At 48.8% G+C, this 6720-nt stretch overlaps 1 protein-coding gene across 6 annotated transcripts in view; it reads right to left on the reverse strand.

Annotated features, from left to right (window-relative positions):
- The window catches only part of SPIN1 (spindlin 1), a 57404-nt gene extending 52315 nt beyond the window's left edge, over nt 1-5089 (reverse strand). The window contains exon 1 of one of the 6 annotated variants that reach the window (XR_003989328.1): nt 4382-4671. The gene's annotated coding sequence lies outside the window, so the exon portion shown is untranslated. Of the gene's footprint in view, nt 1-3229; nt 3532-3642; nt 3781-4381; nt 4715-4878 lie in introns of those variants that run through there. The other 5 variants (XM_030471370.1, XM_030471364.1, XM_030471366.1 and 2 more) reach the window with 5 other exon arrangements.
- Nucleotides 5090-6720: the final 1631 nt, after the last annotated feature.

Consider the following 6720-nt stretch of genomic DNA (forward strand, 5'->3'; position numbering starts at 1 on the left):
TACAATGGAAAGTCAACTGCAACCACCACATGGCAAAAGCAGCAAGTTTTAATTAAATTATTTCACCACTGTTTGGATGAGGTTGAACAGTTGCCTTTAGAATCAACTGTTCACAGATAAATAGAAATTAGTTAACTGCACTGTTTCAAGGAACTCACTTATCTACGTCAGAGATATGGATGGATGTAGTCTGCACATTTACAAGAGGAAGGTCACATTCCCCGTTCTTCTGAATAGCAACTAGACACATCTTGAAAGTACTCATTAGGAAAATCAGTGTCAAGGAAGAAAGATAAGCATTTGCCTTTTACTCATAAAACCACTGAACTCTGAAGAGTAGTAAGAGACGGAAGATGAGAAAAACAAGAAACCAAAAAATCTCTCACACCTGGTATGAGAAACATGCTATTTAACCATACAACCGGAAATAACTTTCCATAATAGTGATTCTCTCTCAGTTCACCTTCAGTGAACAGATTCTGAAAGGTGGTTTTTAAACCACTTTGTTTCAGCTTTAGTCATCTACAAAACCATATTCTCATGTCTTACCATCGAGAAGTCAAGATCGATCTTTCTAATAATACCTAAGGAAAGAAAGGAAAGGAGGCAAGGAAAACCAAAAGGAAAACACAAAAGGTTTACAGAAGCAGGATTCATTTAAAAAAAAAAAAAAAAAAAAAAAAAAAAAGGGCAGTTTCATCACAAAACAGAATCTTAATGAAAATCTTTCATTTGTGAAACATTAAGCAAAGTATACATTACATTAAAAAAACCCCCATTTTAAACCAGCTATTGCATCAGCTACACAGCTACATGTTTACAGATCTGAACATGTCAAAGAGTGCAGCTTGGCAACAGATAGCAAGGAAAGACACAGGGTACGAAGTCAATGGAAGACTACTACTCAAACCAAGAATATATGTATATTGAAGAATAAGATCAACTAACAGTGTTTATTACCTCTAGTATTTTATATTTTAGTTGGTGATTTCATAAATACTTAGAACTACACTGGGTCATAATTAACTTGATCAAAGATTCATTGAAAATTATTTCTTCTTTCATTAATTTCTAACATCTTCCAGCAAGCTGATCGCTGAGACTGCATTTCTTTCAGCCATCTTCTTCCTCAGCTTTGCTGCCCAATATGCAAAAGTAAACTGTTTTGGAAAACAAGATATAACTAGTACTATTTTTTTTAATTGGGTTGAACACAGCCAAGCATTGCCTACAACGACAAAAACGCTGGAGTGTTTTCACTTAGTGGTATCAAAGACAAAGATGCGGCAAGTTCTTCAACTAGATCAGCTCCTGATGGCATATGAAGACCCACAATATTGATTTTTGACCAAATCAACGCAACCAAGACAGAAAGAAAAATCTTCTAGTTTCACAGAAAAGAACAAAATTGCAAGCCACAGCACAGACGCTATAGAGAAAAAACTGCACAAAGCTACTGAAGTAGACCTGAATTTTATAAAGTAAAATTCAATTCTACTTCTAGCAACAAAACTACAAGGTACCAGAGTTAATAAACATGCCTGGTTTTAAGCGGTCCATTAAACGGATGCGTTGAGGATGGCCCATTTTAATTTTGTTTATTTTGCTCTTCAGATGAAGAACCAGCTTAAGTATCCAAAGGCCTATTCTGAGGGAGGAGCTGCGTACTCACCTCAGTGCAATTCACAGAATAAGAGAGCAATAATTTCAAAAGTTGGTGGCTATCATAATGAATGCCTAACTCATGGTATTGGTGGTTTTATCAATACCGCCTTCAGGCTGCTTAATGGGGGGGAGAGGGAGGGAAGTAACTGCTGCAGAGATCTACCGATATATCAAGTTACAAACTTTTGCTCAGACTATTCCATCTAGAAGCAGTACAGTTGGCTCAGCAGCCATGACGTAGATACACATTCCAAAATGATCTTGTAACTTGGATGACTCCTTAAGTTTTACGTTGTTATAAACTCATTATGACAAATTATTTTCTCCTTACCTCTAGTTAATCAATGCTTGCTAATGGGGATGCAAAAAGCAACAGAAGAAAAGTATTAATATATGATACTTAATTCTAGCATTGAAGTGTAGTATTTATTTCTATTTCAGTAAAATCTGCCATGCCAGTGCTTCTCCACTAGAAGCTTCCAAAGCAAAGTAGACAAAGACAACAGAGATAGGACGTTCACTACTTTAGGGTAGTGCTCAGATATTAAGAGAAGCTAGGCCTATCCATGTGTATATGACTGAATAAAGACCATGTCTTTAAACATAATCTTTGAAAATGAAATATTAACTATGAAATAATCTGTCTAGAAAGCCGTATAAATCATGTCTTTGCACCTTCAGCATTCACCCTTATGTTACAACCTAGATCTAAACATGTTCCATGCCAGATCATTTTAATACGTTCAACAAATTACCTTCAAACGTTATTTTGGTTTTACGTCATGAGCAAGCAAGAAAATAAGTAATATTCATCAAAGCCGGAAGAGGGTGCTGTGAATAACGGAGGCGGGGGGTACTGAACTGAGCATTTGCCTTGCGCTAGTGGAGGTCAGAGCATGCTGTCTTGTTTTAGTTTGGCAGCTCGCCTAAGTTCACAATGCCATGCCTTTTTTCTTTTTACAAAAAAGGAATATGAAAAGCAGGAGCGCTCCTTTTAGCAAAAAGGAAACGCTTTGGATTGTGCTATTGTCATTACAAGGGCAAATCAATCTGTGACAGAAAACTAGCAACACAAAGACCTGGCAAGAGTTAATTCCAGTTTTATACCCCCATGATTTGTGAGCTGTTTAAGATACTGACAAGGAAATACAAGGAATGCAAAGAAATCCAAAAAGATATGCCACGCTTTTTACCTACACAATGCCTATTCTGACATAACTAGTTCAGGTCTTTTTAATGTGACTGTTCTGAGTTGATACCTTACATCGAACTACGTCCTGAAATGAAGGAAACGGCCCTAAATTATTCTCTGCAAGTGCAACACAGTACTTCATCTCTGCCAGCACTTTGGCGCATCAGCCTCCCCCCACCCAAAAAAAGAAAAAGATACGCACATTCCAATCAAGCCTCTCTCAGCGGGGCTCACCCAGCTTCCCCCTCCTGCCCTCCCTTCCTCCCTCGCCCCAGGCCTTGCCAGGCTCCCAAATCCCTTTTGATTTTTAGGTTTCATTTTGTTGTAAACAGCAAAACGAAAGGAGAAAGCTTCCAAAGCGAGGATCCTTACCCTTGAAATCCCGCCATGCGCGCAATAAGGAGGGTGAATTGTTTTTCCTCCTTTTTTTGGATGGGAGATGAGGGGGGAGGGGAAGAAACAAAAGCCTAAACGGAGGAGAGGCTAAGCAGCGGAGACAGAGGGAGAAGGCGGAGACCCTGGTGGCGGAGCAGGGCGAGCGTCAGCCATGTTGTGTGTGTGTTGGTCCAGTATTTACAAACCTGCAGCTGCAGCAGCGCTTGGAGTCTGGGAGAGAGGGGAACGCAGGGAGGGAGAGAGAAAGACGAGGAGGGAGGAGAGGCAGGCACAGGGAGAGGGGGAAGGAAGGGCGGGCGGGCGGAGGGAGGAGGGGAAGCGGCCGCAGCAGCAGACAAAGGATCCCCGCGCAGCGCCAGCGCAGCGCGCACACACTCGCGCACACTCACGCGCGCTCCCGGGTGCCTCACACCGCGGCAGCGCTGCCCGCAGCCCCGCCGCCGACAGCCCGGGGCGGCGGCTCCCCCTGCGCCCGCCGCCCGGCCCGGCCGCGCCGACACCGTGCTCCCGCCCCCTTCAACCCGCTTCCCGCGGGGGGGGAGTGGGGCGGACTGGGGCACGCTTCACCCCGCCTCCGCCTCCCCCGGCGTGCGCTATCGAGGGGGAGGCTGATCCGACGGCAGCCCCTCAGCGGGCCCCAGTCCACATACAATAGCTCCGCAGAAGTTAACGATGGGGGGGGGGAGCGGAGCTGCCCAAAGCTCTTTCCTCCGGCAGGGGACGGAGGGTGGCTGCTGAGCGGGGCCCGTGCCAGGGCAGAGCGGCAGCCCCCCGGAGCCAAGAAGGGTGGGGGATGCCAGGCAGCCGCAGCGCTGCGGAGAAAGGGAGGGCATAGACGGCAACACGAGCCCGGGACCCCCGCGGCGCCGCTGCCGCCTGCAGCTTCCTGGCGGGCCGCTGAGCCGGGCGGCGGAGGAGGGGGCGCGGGGCCGGGACGCTGCGGGTGGGTAGAGAATGTCAGCCCCGGGGGAGGGGAGGCGAGGCTGGGCTGGGAGCTCCGGCTGGGCACCCCCACAGCGACTCCCTCCGGCTCTGCCCGGTACTGGGCCGGGCCAGGCCAAGGGCGGCGCGACGGGCTGCGCTCTCCCCCTCCCCCCCTCCCCTCCTCCGCCTTCCCCGCTCGCTCACCTGCCGGCGGGACGGGCGCCCGGGGGTGCCAGGCGGGCGGCCCGGGAGATGCCAGCGCAGCCGCAGCCCCCCGCCTTGCCAGGCCGCTCAGCTGCTCCGCGGCGGCAGCGGGGACGGCCGCTCCCCTTGTCTCGCTTGCCCCCCTCCGCCGCCGCTGCCTCCTGCTCGCCTCTGCCACATTTGGATCCCCCTCTCCCTACGCCAGCTCCGCCGCCAGGATAGAGGCCTCCTCACCTTCCTGCCAAATAGTGAGCCGCCCGCATCGAACCGTTCAAAACACAGGGCCGGGCCCCGCCCTCCTCCCCCTCCTCCCCCTCCTCCCCCTCCTCCCCCGGCCTGCCCTCACCCCCTCCGCCCCCTCCCCCGCGCCGGCACGCAGGCGCACTGAGGCGTCCAAACTGCGACAGGAGCGCAGGGAGCACTCTTCGCCCGACTGTTGCCGGTCCCAGCGCGCCTGCGCCCGGCACCGCTGTTGCTGCCTCCCGGGCGGTTCTCACCGGCACTGGGGTGTTGCGGGCCGCTGCCGGAGCTCTGGGGCGGGCGGCCGAGTGCTGGGCCGCCTCGAAGCACGGCCTACGCGGCCCTGGGGCAGCGGGCGGCTGTTGGCCCGCCCGCCCGCTCTCCCTACGGAGCGCGCCCAGCGCCGCCTCACGGGCGGGCCGCAGCGGTCCGTGGCAGCCCGTGGAGGCTGTGCCGCTCAGCAGCAGCGGCTCCTCCCCAGGCTGCTCTTGGGGCCGAAGCGCGCCTGGGGCGTGGGGCTGCGGGTAGCTGCTTCACGGGGTTTCGTGGTGCGCGGGATTTTCTGCGGCGTTCCTGGTCGTCTTACAACCCGCAGTGTCCAGGTGATCTGCGGACATGGTGGTGGTCCTGTCTCTACAGAGAAGCCCAAGAGTGTGCAGGTGCCCAAAGGCTGACTAGCACTTCACTTGTCTAGGCAAAGTGTAAGTAGTAGAGGCTCTCACTCAGGTGTACCGAGTATTGTGTGATCTCGGGGGGTCGGGGGGGAAGGCAGAAGAGTGCATTTTGCACTAAAATGTCTTTAAAAACCTGGTCTTGTCATCTGTGGAACAGGGAAACAATAACAAGAATGGGGAACACTTCAAAAATCCCTGCTGAACAAAAGCACTGGTCAAAAGTTGTTTACACAATCTTTGCAGACTGTTCTGGGTGCTCCCAGCAGGCTGAGGACAGTTCCTGAGGGGGCAGTTGATGGAAACCGTGCAAGTAGTCAAGGCTATAGATAAATATTATCTTCTGACCCATTAGTGTTAGATGCTGGGACATCTACAAGAGAAGCAGCAAGCTTCTAAACTGTCATGGAGAGCATTTCTGGAGTTATGAAATGTGCGTGATCTAGGTGGAGTTGAACAGTAGGAGGAAATTGAGTAAGCCATACCAGAAATTTTCCGATGAAACTGTTTGTAAGCCTTTAATCATAGGAAAGAAAAAAGCTAAGTCATCTGTAGACGATATGATGAAAATACGATACGATGTCATCAAATCCTAGTCCGTCAGCGGTGGTACCATATTCTTCAAGAGGCATTTATAGCTTCAGACTGACAACAAAATATCAGTAACTAAGATTATGTTCTCAGGCAAATTAAGTAATTTGTTGGACAATAAAAACAGGCAACAGCTGAGGTCTGATCTGCTTTAGCAGATGAGTTACTCTTCCGGAAGTAGAGCTTGGCAAGTGTATCGTGACATGATACAGCTTCTTCTGTTGCAACACGTAAGAAAGACTTCTGTTCATTAAGGGAGCCACAAAGTATTGTTATGCGTAGGGCTTTTGCATGTGGCTAAGAGCCCCATGTACACTCAGAATCTGAAATGTATTTGGGGAGAAGGTGATATGGTTCAAAGGATGGATACACATTTGGGATTTCTTAGTTCAACAGTAGCAAACAACACAGGGTAAGATCCAAATTCCCAATTCACACTCATGGATTATGTTATTAATAAATTCATAGTCCTTGACAGAAACTAAAATAAGGGAACATGAAAGTACAGGCACACATATTTTGCTTAAAATTGTTACTGGCAAAACAGGAAAACAAAGAATTTTAGTCAGCCCTACGTTAAGTTCACAGCTCTCAGTTTCACCAAAGAGGGACTGTATCCCCAATAATTTCTCTTACAGACAGGTCCCCCAGAATGTGGGAGATTTTCTGTTTACAATTTAAAGAAACTTAAATACAACTAACTAAAATGAGATGTTTCCAAGAACATTACTAAAAGAGAGGGAAAGAGTGAGAAAACACGAAACAGGATAAATATTGGTAAAGGTGAGGATACAGCTTCATAATGCTATGCTGTCCAAGCAGGATTATAAAATCCAT

This window comes from Strigops habroptila, chromosome Z, assembly GCF_004027225.2.
Source record: "Strigops habroptila isolate Jane chromosome Z, bStrHab1.2.pri, whole genome shotgun sequence".
Lineage (NCBI taxonomy): Eukaryota > Metazoa > Chordata > Aves > Psittaciformes > Psittacidae > Strigops > Strigops habroptila.